The sequence below is a fragment of the Arachis hypogaea genome, chromosome 12 (assembly GCF_003086295.3).
Source record: "Arachis hypogaea cultivar Tifrunner chromosome 12, arahy.Tifrunner.gnm2.J5K5, whole genome shotgun sequence".
Classification (NCBI taxonomy): domain Eukaryota; kingdom Viridiplantae; phylum Streptophyta; class Magnoliopsida; order Fabales; family Fabaceae; genus Arachis; species Arachis hypogaea.
This window is the reverse complement of record NC_092047.1, coordinates 104,398,925-104,409,530: the sequence shown is the minus strand read 5'-3', so window position 1 is coordinate 104,409,530 and position 10,606 is coordinate 104,398,925. Positions and strand designations below refer to the sequence as shown.

At 33.4% G+C, this 10,606-nt stretch overlaps 2 long non-coding RNA genes across 6 annotated transcripts; one reads left to right on the top strand and one right to left on the bottom strand.

Annotated features, from left to right (window-relative positions):
* Window positions 1–1,224: 1,224 nt before the first annotated feature.
* LOC112727999 (uncharacterized) lies at window positions 1,225–9,268 on the bottom strand. Its single transcript, XR_011868826.1, has 3 exons — window positions 8,811–9,268; window positions 6,829–6,897; window positions 1,225–2,093 (listed from the first exon to the last, which is right to left on the bottom strand). It is a non-coding gene; the product is annotated as an uncharacterized lncRNA (long non-coding RNA).
* LOC112728000 (uncharacterized) lies at window positions 2,347–3,852 on the top strand. Of its 5 annotated transcripts, none has more exons than XR_011868830.1 (5): window positions 2,347–2,796; window positions 2,978–3,132; window positions 3,242–3,330; window positions 3,422–3,486; window positions 3,584–3,791. It is a non-coding gene; the product is annotated as an uncharacterized lncRNA (long non-coding RNA). The 5 variants fall into 5 exon arrangements; XR_011868831.1 differs by having other exon boundaries at window positions 2,401–2,796; window positions 2,964–3,132; XR_011868827.1 differs by lacking the exon at window positions 3,242–3,330.
* Window positions 9,269–10,606: the final 1,338 nt, after the last annotated feature.

Sequence of the window (10,606 nt, the reverse complement as noted above, 5' to 3'; positions counted from 1 at the left end):
CTGATCAAAGTTTGTGATGATTGGATAAAATTAAAATTTAAGGTATGTGCCAAACCCATGATGATAGATGAGACCAACTTAATTAATTAGCAAAATTCTGTATATCTTACCAAGCAAAACCTGTGATATCTTTAGATTTTGTCGTTTGGTTTGTTAGTTAGATTTACATGTATGTTTATTATTAGTATATTATATAATTATAATATAATATTCTTCACCTAATAATATTATTGTCTACAATATTCTTGTGCTTCTCATGCTTGCAAATTATTCAAGGAGACATTCTCATGACTTGCTTGAATTTCGCTAAACAAACATGATTTTTCTTTTAATTACTCTTTTCGTGTTGAATATGAAGATTATGTATATTCCCTTCGTGTTAAATTATTAGTTGTTATTATAAAATTCTTGTATGTTTATAATTTAATGTATTATGTAAAATTTTGACCGAATCGGATTTAATTAGGCTAAGTCTTGACTCTAATATTAAGTTTATATTAAAAATTTAAATTTGACTCTAAATTAATCAAAATAAATTGAGTTAAATCAAATTGACTCGATATATAATTAGTATCCATAATTTTATAAATTCTCTATAATAAATTAGTACAATTTTATTTTTAAAAATTAATTAAATTTACTAAAATATTATATAATATACATTTATACTAAATTTTAAAACAAAAAAACTATACAATATATAAATATTAATTGAAGTATATAACATAATATTTTATTATTAATTTTATGGTAATATATATTTTAATTATAAAATATGACTTCAGGTTGGATCAAGTTTATCCAAAAATTTGATCTAAACTCACTAGATAAAAATAACATAAAATTATTTTTTTTAACATTTTATCTTTTGTATAAAATAAATTTTTAAAAAAGTTATTTGACGTAAAATTATTAAATTTGGAAGATAGAAATATATGAGTTTTCTAAGTAAACTTAAACCGTGTCAAAAATTTAATTTCTAAACCCCATCTATGTCTCCTCATATTTAGTGTTTTTTATTCAATGGAGATATCTTTGAGGACTCAAGATTCCATTTTTTTAAGATTTATTTCGTTAAAAATTAAATATTTTTAAACTAAAAATAATAGTTTACTTGAGTTGTGTTACATATACTTTTCTTGGGTCTATAAAAAAAATTATATATTCTTCTTATAGTAAGAGCTATTTTAAAGAGTTTTAATATAAAAAAAAGAAGATAGACCACTTTTGATGCAGATAAAAATAGTACCTGTATAATTTTCTTTCTTTCTTAGTAATTTTATAAACAAAAAAATTTATATATGTTATTTGAGACAGAGATAGAGACAGAGACGCAAGCGAGACGCAGGCGGCTGAAGGAGGAGACGCGAGGGAGGAGAGCTGGTAGATCCAGCGAGAGGTGTGGCAACAGAGCTGAGTGTGTGGTGGTGCCGTGGCAGTGAACCGAGGTGACAGAGACAGAGTTGGGATGACTACCGTTTTGGAAGGTGGATTCAGCTGTTCGGTTCTTCAGGAGGACAGGAAAGACGAAGTCACGAATTGGAGAATGGGGGAGAGTAGCAAGGTGAAGCTAAAGCTTGAAAGAGACAAAGATGGGGGGAAGTCTCAGTCTCTTTGAACTCTGAAGGGAAGGAGAACGGGAGAGTAGTGCTATATTTGGGGATGGGCAAATAGGGTCTTTTTTTTAAATTTTTTTCAATTCAAACCGGTCCGGGTTTTAAAATCCGACTGGCTTGCCGGTTTTTTACCAAACTGACCGGTTCAAATCGATTCCTTCCGATTTTTTTCCTTATCTTGTTGTGTGCATTATCCGGACCGATCACATGGCTGGTTCGGTCCGATTTTGACAACACTGCTTATAGTTTGTTGAAAGATCTGTTCATATAGTGGAACATGTAGTTTTCTTTTCTTTGGGTACACAAAAAATATAAGGGATTGGTCAACAATAAACAAATTCAATCCACAAAAATTAGCCGCTGCATTTTCTTTTCGTATATTTTGAGCTTCCCTTCGTTTTTGCTACCATGAATGGCGATGGAGGTGCCTTGGGGGCTCCACACAAGCACCAACCATCCACTAAGGTGCAAGATCAGCTGCAAAGAAGTATAAAGAAAGTTAGGAAAAATGGAGAAGGGTATTCAGGAACACAAGGCTTGATACAAGTAGGGGTGTTCATAGGTACCGGATACCCGATTACTCAAACTAAACCCAACTGAACCAATTAAATTATTTCTGAAACCAATGGGTAATTGGACACAATCCAAACTGAACTGATGATATTCTCTGGTGATTGGTCCGGGTAATGATTCTAGGGTTGCGGAACTCGAACCAACCCAGAGACCCGTACCATTATTAATTAAATTAAAAAAATATAAATTTAAAATCTATATACCTTTTACTGATTCTAACCTTGACCTAAACACATTGCAGCGACAATCACCCATCGTATGATTAACCTTAGCAGAGCACCCTCAGTCCTTCACGACCTCACTATTACTTACCCAACCAAATCGACAACAGCTTTCTCTCGTCGGTGTCTCCTTCTGCATCTCTGTCAGTGCCTCCATCAGCATCCTCGTCAGCGGGTCTTTGTCAGCATCGTCGTCTCTGTCAGTATCATCGTCTCCGTGACCTTCAGCATCGTCTTCTCTGGTAGCTATAGGGTCGTCTTCTCTGGCAGCATCTTTATCTTCCGTTAGCGTGCTTCGTCTAGCATGTGTCAACAATGTCTGTGTCATCATCTACTCGTCAACAATGACCTTTCCTTCGTCTGTAGTGGTTATCTTCTCTAGTCAGGTAACGATCTAGTTTCTTTAGGTTAAGCGTTAATTTTTTTTATGTTATCTATTAATTGTTTTACTCTCTGCTCAATTTTTGTTTATTTTTTATTCTTGTTGATAATTTTTTGTTTAATTTTTACTGTTGGAAAAACCTAACCCTGTCAACGACACTGATGTTGGAAGCACATCATCTCTAGGTGTAACCACTCTCACTGCCATTGACAATGGTATTTCTGGTGGAACATCGCAAAGTCCAACTCTTCCACAATTTCTTGTCTCAAATCCTTCATCAGAACCTGATGCACAAATACAAACCGAAGCTACTGGAGCTACTGGTGAGCCTCCAAAGAAGGTAAATGTAAATCCAGTAGGGCACCTAATAGTGTTTGGGCTCATTTTTCTAAAAGTTCTCCTAATAAAGCCTGCTATAATTATTGTAAAAAAAAATATGCATGCAATAGTTCTAGTCATGGTACCACAAACTTGAGGACTCAAAAGATGATGCATGATTTAAAAAAAGAACTTGAGGACCAAGAAAAACTTGAATTAGGTAACTATTTTTAAATTATATTTCTTTAAATTATTATGTAATTATTATTATTGTTAAGTCTCTAATCGTAATTTAATTATTGTTAATGTAGAGCTTCAACTTTAACAATATCTAATCAAGCCGTTGGAGTTGATGTTGTTTAATTTACAATTTGAGGTTAATAATTTTTTACTAATTATTTATTTATTGAATTACTTTCAACTAATCAATTTCATATATTGACATTGGCTAATTATATGCTGATTTTTTGAAGGTCACAACTCCTCTCTTGAACATACTTGGTTGATGGAATGAAGGATTATGGTGTAAAGACTTTGAAGGATTATTTCTATTGCACTTTTATATTTAGTTTTTAATGTGTTTGGAATTTGATTTGTTTGGTGTTTAATATGTTTGGATTTTAATGTATTAAGTATTTAATATGTTTGAATTTTAATGTGTTTGATGTTTGGATACCTCTAGTTTGGATTTTAATGTGTTTAGACTTTTGATTAGGGCAATGACTTAAGTATTTAGCTATAATTGTGGATTGTTATGGGTATTTTATTATTGTTAGCATATTATTGATTTATTTATTGATTTTACATGTTTATTATATTTACAGAATTTTTAAGATAAACATTTTATTTTTTATGAATTTCTGTTTTATCAGGTACCCAATTACTCGAACCGAACCAATCCGTTCTTAATCGGTTTGTTTGGTTTGGGTACACAAAAAAATTAAATTCGAACCAATTACAATTTAATTGATTCAGTTCGGTTCTAATTTCACCCCAAACCCGAACCAACTCGACCCGTGAACACCCCTAATACCAAGAGAAGATGAATGGATGAATGATTCACATGAAGTGAGGGGAACCCCAGGAAAAATGTGCACTCTCTCAGCCACAGTCAAACAAGGTCCCATAAATAACTATATAGAGGAAGATAGCAATCTCTCTGACGAGGACAGCCTGGACATGGAGGAGGATATCAGGATACCAGAGAAAATCAATCAAGGAAGCCATACAAGAACTGAAACTCATAGTTTACCTTAAATTAAAGTGAAAAAAGTGAAAGAAAGTCTATTTAACATAATGATTAATGGAGCAACAGGGAGGAGGCTTTGGAAACCTTGGTGGGAAACATTGATAGTAAAGCTGCTAGGAAGAAAAATAGGATATGTAGCCATGAAGAGAAGATTGGAAGCCATATGGAGTAACAAAGGAAGTATTGATGTCATAGATCTAGGGTAGGACTACTATTTGGTTAAGTTCTATGCATAAGAATATCTTGATTTTGCTCTCTTAGAAGGACCTTAGAAAGTGTATGATCACTATCTAACCATAAGGACGTGGGAACCTAACTTTAATCCACTTACAACCGATACTGACAAGATAACAGCTTGGGTGAGGCTCCCGAGACTTCCAATTGAACTGTATCATAGAATTGTGCTAAAGAATATAAGAAACATTATAGGAATAACTATAAAAGTGGACAAAAACACCATGAAAGTGTGTAGGGGAAAATTCGCAAGAATATGCGTGGAAGTGGTTTTGACTAAACCTTTGGTGGGACGATATATGATAAATGGTAGAGAATACTTGGTGGAGTATGAAGGCATTCACCAAATATGTTTCTCCTGGGGAAGAATATACCATGACCAAAAAATATGTCTAGCAAGAGCAAATAACGCAATAGACAAAGAGCACAATTCACAAGCAATCCAAAAAGAAAAAGAACCTCAGCAAGAAGAAGAGACAACACATCCAAATAAAGAAAAAAAATCAACAACTTAGATAAAGGGAAGCAGATTGTGAGCGCTGAAAATGATAAAAATTTTAGTCCATGGATGGTTGTTCAAAGACCAAGAAAAGATAAAAAAGAAAGCAAAGTGGAGTTAAGCAAGCAAGCATCAGAGATATCTAAAACAAAAGAAAATGGGTCAAGATTCAGTGCGCTTTAGGTGAAAGAGACAGAATAGGGTTAGATAGTGCTCGAAGGCCAAAGAGGAGAAGAAACATCAGAGGAACCGGTGAAAGAACACACTATTGATAACAAGGGAAAAGGAGTTAAATCTCAACAGCTAAAAGTTAAAGACAACCAAGAAAACACAGGAAAAAAAAGATAAAAGAGGGACTAAAGATAGGGAGGCAAAAGGACATTGAATCAACAAAATGAGGGAGAAAAAAAAATTCAAACTGACATGACTAAGCCACAACAAATTGAAGGGAAAAAGAACAACTCTATGGTTCACTATAATGAGAACTAGATAAAAGCAAGTAACCACTCTCCTTCAATGATGGAGGAGGATATTAACTTTATCTACCCAGTAATACTAGAAGAAGAAAAATCTCCTAATTCAACATCCACAAATCATAACAAGGTAGCACTTATGGATATAGAATATACCAATTCAGACCCAAATAGAAGCTTATTGGAGGGGGTGGACTTCACCACCCCATAAATTAGTGCCCTTATGGACACTAAAATGCAAAATATTTAATTTTTCAAGTTACTCTTTCCAGAATTTTAGTCTCAATTTCTTTTTTCTCATATTTTATTTAAAATTCCTGTGTTTATACGGAATGTTAGGGGAGCGACAAGCAACAAGTTCAAGTGTATTTTTATTGAATTGATGAGGCCACATAGGCCAGATATCGCTGTCCTGTTGGAAACTAGGTGCAGTAGGAATAATGCTAAAAATATTATTCAACAACTAGGGTTCTCTAGCTATTTCGTTAACGAGGCACAAGGGTTTGTTGGGGGCATCTGAGTGTGTTGGAAAAGACCTAACCTCAACATCGATATCATTGAAACCCACCCACAATATGTTCATATGAAAATAAAAATAAGATTAGAACCCATTGGTTTTTCATTGCTCTTTATGCCAATCTTCATCCCATCTATAGAAGAGAGCTTTGGCCAAGGTTATTAAGCATTGCTAACTCTCTAACTGGGGATTGAATGATGGGGGGAGACTTCAATGTAATTACGGACAGTTCAAAAAGAAAAGGGCAGCAGTGTGGATATCAGAGGATGCAACTGATTTGCTAACTGGATAAATAGATGTGATCTCATATATTTGGGGTTTAATGGTACAAGGTTCACCTGGAAGGGAGCGCAAAGAGAGGGGCAAGAGAGAGTGTTCAAGAGGTTAGACAGAGCTCTAGCCAATGTCTCTTAGAAGAACAGATTCCATGAAGTTGTAGTGGAGGTTTTAGCCAGATCTAATTCTGACCATCACCCCCTCCTCATAACTATAGAAAAGAATAAAAATAGAAGAGACAATAAACCCTTTAGATTCGAGGCTATGTGGTGTCAACACCTTGACTTTTAAAATTATTTTTCTAAAAGCTGGAACAAGCAAAACAACCTCATTATAGCTTTAAATAATTTAAAGAATGATTTTTTTGAGTGGAACAAGAAGTGCTTCGGGAATATCATTAAGCCCAAAAAAAAGTGCTTAATAGAATTGCTAGTGTTCAAAAGAGCAACTCATATGGCCAAAATCCTTACCTAGACAAGCTGGAGCAAGATTTTAACAAGGAGCTTGAAGATATTCTTGACAAAGAAAAAACTTTTTAGCTGCAAAAATAAAAAAAGCAATGAATATTGGAAGGGGATAAGAACACTAAATTCTATCACATCAAAACCATCATTCGAAGGAGGAAAAATAACATTCTTGAACTTAAAGACACAAATGGTGATTGGATAGAAGATGAAGAAGTGTTGAAGAGATATGTTATCGGGCATTTTTAGAAACTCTATTAAAAAGAGGTAACGATCACTCCTTTAAAATTAATGCACTATATTCTTCCTGATTTAGATAATTCTATTTGCAGTGAACTAGTTGCAGAGCCTACAAAATTGGAGATTAAGAATGCAACTTTCAACATAGTATCGCTCAAAGCTCCTAGAGATGATGGCTTTCCAGCACTCATCTATAAGAATAATTGGGAGAACATAAAAAATAAAGTGTGTATGTGACTTCATTAGAAGCTACTAGAAGGAATCCAACCTCATTGCCCTCGTTAATACAATCTTTGTTGCACTTCTGCCTAAAGTGAGCAGCCCATAGAAAGTTAGGGTGTTATCCCTTTGTAATGTGAGTTACAAAATTCTAACCAAAATTCTAGTCAGCAGAATCAAGCTCTATCTTAATGATAGGATTGCCATTCATTAATTTAGTTTTATACCCGGAAAAAAGATTCAAGATAATATTCTTGTTGCAAAAGAAATGATGCATAACATGAAAAGAATGAAGGAAAAAATAGTTTATGGCAATCAAAATAGATTTTGAAAATATGTACGACAAGTTGAATTGGAATTTCATCAAGCAAAGATTGAAGGAATTTAAACTATCAGACTAGTTTATCAATATCACCATGAATTGCATAAGTTTAGTTAAATACAATGTTCTTTGGAACGAAAACAAATAGATAAATTCAAGCCCAAGAGAGGAGTTAGACAAAATCTGGGGTTTAGAAGCACAAGGGAGGTCTAGGATTTAGAAGACTGAATACCATGAATGATATATTTCTCTTAAAAATTCTATGGCAGCTAAAGAAAGATCCAAATACCTTATGGGCAAGAGTGATGCTATACAAATACAACGAAAAAAATATTCTAGGAAATATTATCCAAGCTAACCCTATGATTCTCCTATTTGAAAAGAGTTAGTCAAATTATAGCCTACCCTTCTAGAAAATGGAGTAAAACAGATAGGGAATGGTTTATCCACAAATTTCTGGTACAAATTGTGGGTAGAAGACAAAGAAAGCCTTAGCAACTTGGCCTTGAACCCAATCGTGGATAACAACTCTCTGGTCTAGGAATGGACAAATAGAAATGGTGAATGGGATATCCAAAGACTTGCCCTAAACCTTCTAAGTAACATAGTTGACAAAATTACAGCCATGCCTCCACCACAAACAGAGGAGGAGGATGATAGAATGGGATGGAAGCATTCCTCTGATGGAAAATTCTCAGTAGCAAAAGCTTATAAAACCCTATCTAGTTGGTCTAAGCCTATGGACACTATTTGGACAAACTTATGGAATTGGAAAGGACCACAAAGAACTAAAATTTTTATGTGGATAGCGATGCATAGAAAAATTATGCAAAAGATAGACAGAATTTTTGGTGGGAACGGAAAGTGCAATTTGTACAACAAAGATCAGGAGGACGTTTTTCATGTTCTTAGGAATTTCGCTAAAGCCTCAACAGTATGCGTACAATTCCTTAGAACCTCAAGAAATTCAGTATTTTTTAAAAATAAATTGGGAGGAATGGATCCAAGTAAACTTAAAGTAACACTTGGGGCTGATTCAGAATATAGAGTGGAGGGACATTTTTATTGTCACTTGCTGAAGATTGTGGTGTTGGAGGAATAAAGAAACTCATGAACAACAATACAAGAGACCAAGGCAACCTCACAAAGAAATAATAAAGTAAGTAAATTGCTAAACAAAGCGTATCTGAAAGGTCATATGACGGACAGAGAGAGCAACGATAAATGTAGGATGCACTCCTCCTCGTGGTTGGGCAAAATTAAACATGGATGGAGCACAACAGGGCAATTGCAAATGGGCGGGTTCTAGCAGTCTGTTGAGAAACAAATTGAAAATAGATCATTGGCTTCACCCATAATATCGAAAACTGCTCTACTTACAAGGCAGAGAGCTGTGGGATATTGTGTAGGAGCTGAAGCTTGCATGGACGATGGGTGTGCGAAATTTGATAGTGGAAGGTGATGCCGCTTCGGTGATAAGCCTGATAAATGAAAGGAACAATCTTAGCAAGCACCCAAATACACTTGTAAGAAAAAATTTTGAACTGCAAAAATAGGAATTTGAATATAAAATTTATACAAATTTATAGAGAAGATAAAAAGTGCGCTGATTGCCTAACAAAAAAAATGCTTATAACTAAAAAATGAATTTTTGTTCTAGAATACACCTTTCTTAAAAGTAGTTAATCTCTTCCATAAGAATAAAGAATGGACTACTTTACTTCGTACTATTTGCATGTAATTTTCTTTTTAGGACTTTTGCCCTTCACAAAAAATATATATATATATATAAGTGATTATAGATTCACTTAAGGCATGTGGTGATGTAATAACAATTCATTGGCCTCGCTAGTAATCATGTTAGGGTCCGAAATTTAGATGAGATGAAGTAGTAGAGATTAAATCCTCGTATTAATGAATTGATACTCTCTTGTCGTGCTAGACGACTAATGTGAAGTATATTTTGGGCTTCATTGAACACCAAATAAAAATATATTTTTTCATACTAATCCAACATAACAAAAGAGTTCAACTCATTACTGTGTTTACTGAGTCAGTATTAGCAAAAAAAAAAGTCAAGAAACTACTTTAGTGCTCGGGACTCAATTTTCAAGACTACAATAGTGCAATTGAGATTTCAAGAGCCAAATTAGTAAAAATCGTGAATCTAAATGACTTTTATAAAAATTTAGTTAAGTAAAAGATAAAAATCCTTAAAGTATTATGTGTGCAAATATGTAATTTAAGTGAGTTTGTAATTTTTGTAATGACTAAGATTGAAAATTATTTAACTCGTCAAAAAAAAAAAAAAAACACAAAAATTAGGAGATGTCTAGAAATTCAAAGAGAAACAATACAAACTTGATTTCATTTCTTTTGAGATATATTTGAAGCTTTTCTCACTTATAGCAATTCTCTCTTTGTTCTGAATTGTTTTTCATAAAATGGATAGACTTAGTTGTGATTCTTCCAAATTCCTTGGTATTATCTGTTTTTTTGTGAGTTGGATATGATCGAAAGATTGTGAGAAAGTTGCATTTCCATCGGGGTTTAGTTCAAGAGATTGAAATGAATTGAAGTTTTTGTTAAAGTTAAAAGATCGTATCTGAGCATTTGCAACATATATTATTGGAAACATTACAAGCAACACAACAAAATGGAAATCACAATAAACCATTGTAAAGTTTAGGTACGTAACTGAAAGAGGATAAAACAAAAGCAAAAATGTATAATGATTTATTAGAATTATACATTTTTATTTTATGACATGCATTTTTGTTGGGGTCTATATACAGAGCCACCAATTCAACATTGTCATTTTTGTTGGGGGTCTATACACAAAGTTACTAATTCAACATTGTCATTACATTCTGATGAATGTACTTTTGCTGTAAAAAAAAAAAAAAAATATTGTCCTGCTTTTGATATTGTCAGTTTATGTAATGCATTAAATTTAAATTTAAAAGTTATTTTAAAATTTATATTAGACTATAATTATGTTTT